Below are 12,655 nucleotides of genomic sequence, written 5' to 3' on the forward strand. Positions count from 1 at the left end.
AAAACCTCTGCAGTAACTTTTTTTTTTTAACATCTTTATTGGAGTATAATTGCTTTACAATGGTGTGCTAGTTTCTGCTTTATAACAAAGTGAATCAGTTATACATATACATATGTTCCCATATATCTTCCCTCTTGCGTCTCCCTCCCTCCCACCCTCCCCATCCCACCCCTCTAGGTGGTCACAAAGCACTGAGCTGATCTCCCTGTGCTATGTGACTGCTTCCCACTAGCTATCTATTTTACGTTTGGTAATGTATATATGTCCATGCCACTGTCTCACTTTGTCACAACTTACCCTTCCCCCTCCCCATATCCTCAAGTCCTTTCTCTAGTAGGACTGTGTCTTTATTCCCATCTTGCCACTAGGTTCTTCATGACCTTTTTTTTTTTGTTTCCTTAGATTCCGTATATGTGTGTTAGCATACGGTATTTGTTTTTCTCTTTCTGACTTACTTCACTCTGTATGACATGCTCTAGGTCCATCCACCTCACTCCAAATAACTCAATTTTGTTTCTTTTTATGGCTGAGTAATATTCCATTGTATATATGTGCCACATCTTCTTTATCCATTCATCCAATGATGGACACTTAGGTTGCTTCCATGTCCTGGCTATTGTAAATAGAGCTGCAATGAACATTTTGGTACGTGACTCTTTTTTTTTGTTTGTTTTTGTTTTTGTTTTTGTTTTTAATTAATTAATTTATTTATTTATGGCTATGTTGGGTCTTCGTTTCTGTGCAAGGGCTCTCTCCAGTTGCGGCAAGCGGGGACCACTCCTCATCGTGGTGCGCGGGCCTCTCACCATCGCGGCCTCTCCCATTGCGGAGCACAAGCTCCAGACGCGCAGGCTCAGCAGTTGTGGCTCACGGGCCCAGTTGCTCCACGGCATGTGGGATCTTCCCAGACCAGGGCTCGAACCCGTGTCCCCTGCATTAGCAGGCAGATTCTTAACCACTGCGCCACCAGGGAAGCCCCATGACTCTTTTTGAATTATGGTTTTCTCAGGGTATATGCCCAGTAGTGGGATTGCTGGGTCATATGGTAGTTCTATTTTTAGTTTTTTAAGGAACCTCCATACTGTTCTCCATAGTGGCTGTATCAATTTACATTCCCACCAACAGTGCAGGAGGGTTCCCTTTTCTCCACACCCTCTCCAGCATTTATTGTTTCTAGATATTTTGATGATGGCCATTCTGACCGGTGTGAGATGATACCTTATTGTAGTTTTGATTTGCATTTCTCTAATGATTAATGATGTTGAGCATTCTTTCATGTGTCTGTTGGCCATCTGTATATCTTCTTTGGAGAAATGTCTATTTAGGTCTTCTGCCCATTTTTGGATTGGGTTGTTTGGTTTTTTGTTATTGAGCTGCATGAGCTGCTTGTAAATCTTGGAGATTAATCCTTTGTCAGTTGCTTCATTTGCAAATATTTTCTCCCATTCTGAGGGTTGTCTTTTGGTCTTGTTTATGGTTTCCTTTGCTGTGCAAAAGCTTTTAAGTTTCATTAGGTCCCATTTGTTTATTTGTGTTTTTATTTCCATTTCTCTAGGGGCTGGGTCAAAAAGGATCTTGCTGTGATTTGTGTCATAGAGTGTTCTGCCTATGTTTTCCTCTAAGAGTTTGATAGTGTCTGGCCTTACACTTAGGTCTTTAATCCATTTTGAGTTTATTTTTGTGTATGGTGTCAGGGAGTGTTCTAATTTCATACTTTTACATGTACCTGTCCAATTTTCCCAGCACCACTTATTGAAGAGGCTGTCTTTTCTCCAGTGTATATGCTTGCCTCCTTTATCGAAGATAAGGTGACCATATGTGTGTGGGTTTATCTCTGGGCTTTCTATCCTGTTCCATTGATCTATATTTCTGTTTTTGTGCCAGTACCAAACTGTCTTGATTACTGTAGCTTTGTAATATAGTCTGAAGTCCGGGAGCCTGATTCCTCCAGCTCCATTTTTCGTTCTCAAGATTGCTTTGGCTATTTGGGGTCTTTTGTGTCTCCATACAAATTGTGAAATTTTTTGTTCTAGTTCTGTGAAAAATGCCAGTGGTAGTTTGATAGGGATTGCATTGAATCTGTAGATTGCTTTGGGTAGTAGAGTCATTTTCACAATGTTGATTCTTCCAATCCAAGAACATGGTATATCTCTCCATCTGTTTGTATCATCTTTAATTTCTTTCATCAGTGTCCTATAATTTTCTGCATACAGGTCTTTTGCCTCCTTAGGTAGGTTTATTCCTAGATATTTTATTCTTTTTGTTGCAGTGGTAAATGGGAGGGTTTTCTTAATTTCACTTTCAGTTTTTTCATCGTTAGTGTATAGGAGTGCTAGGGATTTCTGTCCATTAATTTTGTATCCTGCTACTTTACCAAATTCATTGATTAGCTCTAGTAGTTTTCTGGTAGCATCTTTAGGATTCTCTATGTATAGTATCATGTCATCTGCAAACAGTGACAGCTTTACTTCTTCTTTTCTGATTTGAATTCCTTTTATTTCTTTTTCTTCTCTGATTGCTGTGGCTAAAACTTCCAAAACTATGTTGAGTAATAGTAGTGAGAGTGGGCAACCTTGTCTTGTTCCTGATCTTAGTGGAAATAGTTTCAGTTTTTCACCATTGAGGACGATGTTGTCTGTGGGTTTGTCATATATGGCCTTTATTATGTTGAGGAAATTTCCCTCTGTGCCTACTTTCTGGAGGGTTTTTATCATAAATGGGTGTTGAATTTTGTCAAAAGCTTTCTCTGCGTCTATTGAGATGATCATATGGTTTTTCTCCTTCAATTTGTTAATATGGTGTATCACATTGATTGACTTGCGTATACTGAAGAATCCTTGCATTCCTAGGATTCCCCACTTGATCATGGTGTATGATCCTTTTACAGTGCTGTTGGATTCTGTTTGCTAGTATTTTGTTGAGGATTTTTGCATGTATGTTCATCAGTGATATTGGCCTGTAGTTTTCTTTCTTTGTGTCCTCTTTGTCTGGTTTTGGTATCAGCGTGATGGTAGCCTCGTAGAATGAGTTTGGGAGTGATCCTCCCTCTGCTATGTTTTGGAAGAGTTTGAGAAGGGTAGGTGTTAGCTCTTCTCTAAATGTTTGATAGAATTCGCCTGTGAAGCCATCTGGTCCTGGGCTTTTGTTTGTTGGAAGATTTTTGATCACAGTTTCAATTTCAGTGCTTGTGATTGGTCTGTTCATATTTTCTCTTTCTTTCTGGTTCAGTCTCAGAAGGTTGTGCATTTCTAAGAATTTGTCCATTTCTACCAGGTTGTCCATTTTATTGGCATAGAGTTGCTTGTAGCAATCTATCATGATCCTTTGTATTTCTGCAGTGTCAGTTGTGACTTCTCCTTTTTCATTTCTAATTCTATTGATTTGAGTCTTCTTCCTTTTTTTCTTGATGAGTTTGGCTAATGGTTTGGCAATTTTGTTTATCTTCTTAAAGAACCAGCTTTTAGTTTTACTGATCTTGGCTATTGTTTCCTTCATTTCTTTTTCATTTATTTCTGATCTGATCTTTATGATTTCCTTTCTTCCGCTAACTTTGGGGTTTTTTGTTTTTCTTTCTCTAATTGCTTTAGGTGTAAGGTTAGGTTGTTTATTAGAGATGTTTCTTGTTTCTTAAGGTAGGATTGTTTTGCTACAAAATTCCCTCTTAGAACTGCTTTTGCTGCATCCCATAGGTTTTGGGTCGTCGTGTTTTCATTGTCATTTGTTTCTAGGTATTTTTTGATTTCCTCTTTGATTTCTTCAGTGATCTGTTGGTTATTAAGTAGTGTATTGTGTAGCCTTCATGTGTTTGTATTTTTTACAGATTTTTTTCCTGTAATTGATATCTACTCTCATAGCGTTGTGGTTGGAAAAGAAACTTGATACGATTTCAATTTTCTTAAATTTACCAAGGCTTGATTTGTGACCCAAGATATCATCTATCCTGGAGAATGTTCCATGAGCATTTGAGAAGAATGTGTATTCTGTTGTTTTTGGTTGGAATGTCCTATAAATATCAATTAAGTCCATCTTATTTAATGTATCATTTAAAGCTTGTGTTTCCTTATTTATTTTCATTTTGGATGATCTGTCCATTGGTGAAAATGGGATGTTAAAGTCCCCTACTATGATTGTGTTATTGTCGATTTCCCCTTTTTTGGCTGTTAGTATTTGCCTTATGTATTGAGGTGTTCCTATGTTGGGTGAATAAATATTTACAATTGTTATATCTTCTTCTTGGATTGATCCTTTGATCATTATGTAGTGTCCTTCTTTGTCTCTTGTAATAGTCTTTATTTTAAAGTCTATTTTTTCTGATATGAGAATTGCTACTCCAGCTTTCTTTTGATTTCCATTTGCATGGAATATCTTTTTCCATCCCCTCACTTTCAGTCTGTATGTGTCGCTAGGTCTGAAGTGGGTCTCCTGTAGACAGCATATATATGGGTCTTGTTTTTGTATCCACTCAGCCAGTCTGTGTCTTTTGGTTGGAGCATTTAATCCATTTACATTTGAGGTAATTATCAATATGTATGTTCCTATTACGATTTTCTTAAGTGTTTTGGGTTTGTTATTGTAGGTCTTTTCCTTCTCTTGTGTTTCCTGCCTAGAGAAGTCCCTTTAGCATTTGTTGTAAAGCTGGTTTGATGGTACTGAATTCTCTCAGCTTTTGCTTGTCTGTAAAGGTTTTAATTTCTCCATCAAATCTGAATGAGATCCTTGCTGGGTAGAGTAATCTTGGTTGTAGGTTTTTCTCCTTCATCACTTTAAATATGTCCTGCCACTCCCTTCTGGCTTGCAGAGTTTCTGCTGAAAGATCAGCTGTTAACCTTATGGGGATTCCCTTGTGTGTTATTTGTTTTTTCTCCCTCGCTGCTTTTAGTATTTTGTTCTTTGTATTTAATTTTTGATAGTTTGATTAATATGTGTCTTGGCATGTTTCTCCTTGGGTTTATCCTGTATGGGACTCTATGTGCTTCCTGGACTTGATTAGCTATTTCCTTTCCCATATTAGGGAAGTTTTCATCTATAATCTCTTCAAATATTTTCTCAGTCCCTTTCTTTTTCTCTTCTTCTTCTGGGATCCCTATAATTCGAATGTTGGTGCATTTAATTTTGTCCCAGAGATCTCTGAGACTGTCCTCAATTCTTTTCATTCTTTTTTCTTTAGTCTGCTCATCTCTGCAGTAACTTTGATGCTACTAATTTACCACTGAAAACCATTATGTACATCGGGGTGGTTTTCACAGGTGGGACACAGGGCTGTAGCACAGGAAAATGTTAAAATGATTAAAATTTAGGAAGACGAGAGAAGAGTCGGTGGGTCATGTTAAATAAAAGATTTTTTTTTCTAGGTACTGTCAGAGAAATTCTTGTACTTACTACCTTTCTAAAAAGGGAGAGGGGAGTAAGTAAGGGAAAGCATACACATTGTTTTACCCTTCAAAAATGCATCCTTTCATTCGTACAGATTAACCAGATACCACTGACGATTTGTGGCTCAAAATCATTTGCAAATTGTCTGGCTACCCCTCACCTTGTTTCATCCTTGCCTACGCATATGTCCGCCATCAGAACCACCTATAACAGCTTCCTCTCAAACAGCGTGGTTACTAACAAATCCCCTCAAAGTGAAAATAAATGTATGCAGTCGGGTGACACCCTTCCTTTCTCCTCCTTCCCCATGGCTGGGACCCATTTGGCACCAAGCATCACACTGTCCAGATGGTGGCCACTTCTCTGCTCCTGCTTTAGCAATTCTCTGCCAAGGCACCAAGTGCCAGTTTTCCGGTGAGAATCTGCTCACAGGAAGATAGCTGGCTGCGTATGTCACCTCCTTTGTAGTCTACAACTGGGGCTATAATGAAACAAGGGCTAAGGCCAGAGAAGAGAGAGGAGGCAGGCAGAGATGGAGTTGTATGAAAATAGGAAATTATTGGAAAAACAGGATGCACTTACCTGGGTGACTTTTGGTAAATTATTTGACCTCTCTGGACTTCAGTTTTCTCATCTCTGAAATGAAGGAGTTGAACTGAATGATTATCTATCACTCTATAGCTCTAACGTTCCACAGTCTTGTGACCATTTAGTGAATACACTTCAGGAGGATGTCTTTGAGCAAGATCCATTCTATATTACAGTGATGAGTCTATTATGGCCAGCCAGCAATTTGGGAGAGGAATAAATAAGTTTCAGATATATGTGGGAGGTAGCTTTTTTTATAGCAAAACTAGGTCTCCCTGATGAAACATTTCAGTTAGATCCTAATTTCAGACCGTCATGTTCTTCAATACTAAGACCAGTTTTCTAGGCAAGTACAGATTTCTTGTCTACGTTTGTCTAATTAGTATTGTGTTATTGATGCAGGAAAGTATAATTTACTGAGTTTCTACTGTAAATAAGGCCTTGGGGACATTGTGGTGAATAATTTGGAGTCTAATATCCATGGAACAAGCTGTGCAATGGCTCACACCAGCAGACCACAAGCAATCTTTCCACAAGAGTGCCAAATTATTATATATGACCTTCAAATATTTTTACTGAAGTGGAGGCCATTCTGAAAGGCTCTCAGAGGAATCTGACCTCATCATGTTTTCCTACTCTGGCCGTTAGAGCTGCTCTGGGTACTGCTCAGGAGTCCTGGATGGATTCTGGAGCTGTCCAAGGTTCCTAAGTTCCAGAGAGAGAGCCTGCAGGATTGTCACAGGGCTCTGGGCTCTGGTTCAACTCCACACTCTGCTCTGTGACTATAAATATTTCTTTGTAGATTCTGCTGTCTACTATGTAAAAAAGTAGAAATCAAGAAAAATGCTTGGGGTAAAAAGATTTTGCTACTTTGATATTTAGTTTACTCTTACCCAAATTATGAATCCTTCCTCCATCAATATGTTTTTAATAACTATTTTGAATGTATAATACCACGGAATATTTTGTCACAATCTACCCTCCTCTCCTTCCCATTTAAAGTTTCAGCTGGGGTATAGGGTGAGAGGCAGTATGAGTAGAGCTTGACAGAAAAAATCATAGTTTTCTTTTCTTTGAATATGCTGGGGTTCTGCACACAGTTATGTATTAATATGGGGAATGGTCTTTTGTTTCCTATATTTTTCGTATGACATACATTTGTTTTCCTTGTGGCATACACTCTGTTGTGCACAAGAATAAATCAGGACACAAGAGTCACATAAAGCTTAGAGCTGGAGAATTTTACGTGTCAGAAGTATATTAGTCCACTCAGGTTGCTAAAACAAAATGCTGCAGACTGGATGGTTAAACAACAAATTTATTTTCTCACAGTTCTAGAGACTAGAAGTCCAAGATCAAGGTTTCAGCTGATCTGGTTTCTGGTGAAGATTCTCTTTCTGACTTTCAGATGGCTGCTTTCTTGCTATGTCCTCATGTGGCCTTTCCTCAGTGCATGCATGCAGGGAGAGAGAGAGAGAGCTCTCTGAGATCTTTTCTTTAAGGACACTAATCCCATTGCATCAGGGCCCCATCCTTCTGAGCTCATTTAACCTTAATTAAATGCTTGGAGGCCCCATCTCCAAATACAGCCAACTGGGAGGTTAGGGTTACAGTATATGTCTTTGGGCGGGGGACACAAATATTCAGTCCATAACAAGAAGGTTATAGACTCCCATGGGACGTATAGTGTAGGATTTAAGATGGTATAATTTAGTGGCTTAAGAGTACGTTCTTTGGAGTCATTCCTATCTTAGTTTGATTTCTGGTTTTGCCATTCACTGTGGGACTTTGGACAAGTTCATTTGGAATTCATTTGCCAAGTATTTTTTGAGCATCTACTGAGTCCTATGGTAGCAGATGGACATAAAGTTGTTAATATGACAGAAGTAAACATTATTGTCCATGCTAGATTCCCTAGAAGAGTAGACGGAACATAGAAAATATTTGGTAAATGCTGGTTAGTTTCTAAAATTTCCTTGTAGGTCTGAGCATAGAAGATACAGGCTTTGTTTTGTTTCTAATCCTCTGGAATTCCCAAGAAGTGAGTCAGTCTCCCAGAGAGACTCTGCTCTAGCAACTTGTATGCAGTTTCTACAGGCGGAGTGGATATCCCTAAGGTTTCTAGGTATGTGCATGTATATGTGTGTGTGAGGAAGCATATGTGTAGGTGGGGAGAAAGAGGACTGTCCCAAGATGACATGGGTGATACAGCTGGATGTAGACAGCAAACCCCCACCATGCACTGACTGGTGGGGCTTAACCATTACAGATTGTGCCATAGGAGAAATGGCACCCTGATAGCCTCTTGAAGTCACCCACTGTCTCTGAAATTCTTCTAGATAAGAGGTAAGCTTCAGGGAGCTCCTCTAATTGACATTCTACTTGGATTTACCCAGTCTTCTTTGTGGAGCCTCTTCACTTCTGGGGTTATCAAGAGTCAGGATGTCAGTGTAGAAACCAGTCCAACAGGTGATGTAGATTTCTCTTCCCCACTCAACAAGCACATGTGCACACACTTGTGTTGGTTTGTTAGAGCATGAACACACATACACACATACTTTTAAAAACTTGTGATTGTATTTTGGAGGTATGAGAACATTGAGAGGGTAAATATTAAAATCCATTTTGTTTTATTCTAAGGGAGAAAAGTGATTCAATCTTGTCCTCTTACTGTTTAGAATCACAGATAACATCTTTTAATTCTTTATTGATTTTTAAATTAATTTGTTTTCAGAATGATCTAAAGCCATTTTAAAAGCCATTCTCTAGAATCTTTCATAATGCACCAAGTACAGCCTCTGCTGTAGAATTTTTGTCAATCACTTGAAGGTTTCTCAACTTCCAAATTACTTCTGGTGGCACTGGAATGTTGCAGAAAGAGCAATGGGCTAAGAGTCAGGAGTTTGGGTCGATTGTCAGCCCTAAGCCAATAAGTACTTCGGGAAAGTCACCAGCTGTTTCTCCTAGAAGGATCTAGTCTTTCAGTTTAATTAATCTCTCTGGAACTTAATATTCTTATTTGTGAAATGGAGGTGTTGGAGTAGATGACCTCAAATGCTCTTTCCACTTGATCCTTAAAAATGGTCAGGCTAAAATGCCAAAGACATTATGCTCAATGCTTTATATGCCTTATATCACTTAATCTTCATGGTGACCCCATCACTCACATTTACAAACATAACCCTAGAGAAATTTAAAAATTTGCCTTGATAGCTCACAACGAGTAAGTGGTGGCCATTCCCAGCCTAAGTTCTTAGCTGTTATCTAGTTCAATAAACCAAAATCATTTTTGTATGTCCAGACTTAGCCTTGACTCTGTGATAGGACACAATAACACATAAAATAGAGTCTTCCCTATTCCTATGAATTCAAGTCAAATTTAGGAAACAAACATACAAGAAAATAAACAAAAATGCTTGAAAAGTTGGGTTCTTAACTGTGTGTTGCTGTCTGAACAGTTGTATGATAAAGTGAGAAAGAAGTTTAGGCTTGAAATCTGTAAAATGGGAATGGGATTGGGAGGGGGATCTTCAGACATGGGTAGGATTTGAGTAAACAAAGGAGATATAGGGAACTGCCATAGAATGTGACTATGTCAAGAATGAAGGCAAGATGGTATGGGCAGTGGTGATGCTTTGTGTGAGTTGTGAGGTCTGTGTTAGGAAATTAACTTGGAAAAATACAGAGCTGGTCTAGGTATAAGAGGCCTTTTAAACCTTGGGTGGGAAGTTAGGAATTGCCAGCACATTTTAAAGTAAGAATGGAATATGAGCAAATACATTTTCATGTGTTTGGTCATGTAGTACAATGTAGGAGAACAGATAGAAAGCTGTGGTGGCTTTGTGGATTTGGACTAGAGAACAGATAGCAGGAAAGAAAAGAAGTTCATTCGGAATAACGTCTGAAGAACAAAAATAGATCTGGGGACAATTTAGTTATAGGGGATGCAAGAAAAGGAAATATCAAAGATGATTAATATTTTTTTGCTGAATTTCTAATAAATGTTAACATTGCCATACTGCTCTGTTGAAGAAATTAGAAGGACTTTGTGGGTGATGGAAAACAAGGAGAAGGAGACCTATAGAACTTTTTAGGAGCTGGGACCCACTCAGTGGAAAGGGCCATTTGAAGAAGAGAAATGTCTAATATTCAGTTTTGAGGGGTGTGTGTGTGTGTGTGTGTGTGTGTGTGTGTGTGTGTTCTCATGATATAAACTCCCTCTGTTCTAAAAACTTCTGTGAAGTCTGCTTTACATAAAAGGATATCTCAACACCTCTTTTTGTTTGTTTCCTTCTTGCTTTTTGGTGGAGATAAAGGGGCTGAATTACTCATATGGAAGGTATTGTGTAGAACTTGGCAGATTGTGGAGACTGTGAGATGAACCATACACTGAGCTAATCTAGCAGAAGTAAGAGTTTGGAGGCAGATGAGTTTGGAGGTAGCATGAGAACCTACCCTCCTCATCCCAAACACACATTCCCCACCTTACCTTCTTCTTAAGGCTTGCATTAAACTTTCAATAGGATGTGGAATGGGAATTAGTCCAATTTTATCTAGATCTGAACGGAAAAAGATGACTACAGCTGATGAATGTGTTACCTATGAAACTGTAATCAAGAAAATTAGAAAAGTCACATCTATTAAAAGCAATCTAAATGAAGTAGGACAGTTCTAATCCTATGAGATCCATTCGAAGCATGATTATTAATATATTGGTTTATTTAAATTATCTTTTATGTCCCTTTATAAAAGTCCTTTGGAACCTTCAAAAGTGAAGAAGTTCGGATAGAGACAAATTCTTCTAAAGCACCTTCTGCCAGGTTTTCAGAAAACTATGTATTTGACAGTCGACATTTATTTCGAGTACCAGTTACTTAATTGAGGCATTATACTTGGTCCTGTGGGAAGATATAAAGAATCCTCGTGGTCTCCTCCCTTGAGACACAGAGTTTACTTCAGGACACATGTGGGTCTTTTTCTATTGACAGAAAGGGTGATAGCATGGAATCTCAGCTTTTGAAAGGAAGTTAGGGTACTACTCTTTTTCAAATCTGCAAAATTTTTTTTTGTATATCAAGAGGAGACGTTCCAGCAGCACCATTTAGCCTCTGTTTTTAAGTTAAATCTGGGAAAAGATTGAGGGAATTCTAGAAATATGAGTCAGTAATCTTTATAGTGATTAAAATTTGAGTGTGTGTGTGTGTGTGTGTGTGTATGGTGAGAAAAAAGGAGAGGAAGGAGGGGGCATGGAAGATTAGTATCAAAAAATTAAGAGAGAAATTGGGAATTATTTTCATATAGGGGAGCACTTATAGGTCTTAAAACTTTTTCAACTGATTCGGAAAGCTGGAAAGATTACTAAATCAGGTTTATATTTGCAAACTATTGAGTTTAATTCCTATGCTTATTTGTAAATATATTCTCTGTGTCCATTTGTCCAAATGATACATTCAGTACAAGGAAGCTGTATGATTTCATTCACAGAATAAACGTATCATAGTCTGGCACAATATTAAGATTCTATAGTCTGACCATCATCCCCATGAATTTTTCATTCATTTCAAACCTTCAAGAAGGAGAAATGTGCTCCCTCAGTGGCAACTGGGACATCACTGGAAAGCTTGGACTATGTAAAATAGAGTTGAAATCTGCCTGTAACAATCATTTATTTATACCAGTTGAGCATTTAGAAATAGAAACAGAATAGGATAATCCCTTTTCATAATAGAGTCCTGAGATACTTGAAGCTTCTACCATGTCAAACCAACTTCCATCCTCCTCTTCCCACTCCCTCCTGTCTCCTCTCCCCTAGGCTAACAATATTCATTTTATTTTTCCATTCTTTGTGTGACATGCTTCGAAGTTCTGCAGTTGATGCCCCCCTCAAAAATACTCGGTGGGCCTATATCCTTCTTCATTTTTATACTTAAGACACAATATTTCAAGGGTCATTCATTTATTCATTCAGTGAAGAAAATATTCACTGAACACTCAGGGCACTCTGCTCGATACTGAGCATAAAGCAGTGAATACAATGGATTAAAATACTTATCCTCAGGGAACTTGAATTTAAGTGGAGAAGACAGAAAATATATGAGATAAATAATATAAAGTACCTTAAAGAGTGATAAGTGTTTGGGAGAGAAAAATAAACCAGGACAGAGATATAAGATGTAGGTGGGGGGAATGGTGTTATAATCATTGGCTGAGGTGACCAGGGGAGTCAACTGACTGCTAGGCTATAAGGGTACATCAACGTAGCCAGTGACTAATTCACCAAATTAAACTAGTATCCGAACCTTATTATTCCAGACTGTCTCAAAAACATTCTGATCAAATCATGAGCAATATAAGCCCTCTTGTGTAAGCCCAGATGATCTACCAGATTAAGAGTGGTCTATAAGGTTAATAGTGGTATCCAAGGAGGAAATGTGGTAGTATTTGCTTTTTTGATCAGTCACTCAGAATGCACCAGGAATCAACCACAGCTCACCTCTCTTCAAATTTTGGAATTCACTATTTTGGCTCTTTCATCTAGTCCTAATCTTCTAATACTGCTCTTAGTACCCAGAGATCTCAATTGCAAATTATTTTCATAATGTGGTTTGAAATTCATCATTATCAGGAGATATACATTCATTTAGGTGTTGACCAAGAAAGTCTTTTGGGGGTTCAATTTCTTCCTAATAGTGTT

Source organism: Balaenoptera ricei, chromosome 12, assembly GCF_028023285.1.
Source record: "Balaenoptera ricei isolate mBalRic1 chromosome 12, mBalRic1.hap2, whole genome shotgun sequence".
Lineage (NCBI taxonomy): Eukaryota > Metazoa > Chordata > Mammalia > Artiodactyla > Balaenopteridae > Balaenoptera > Balaenoptera ricei.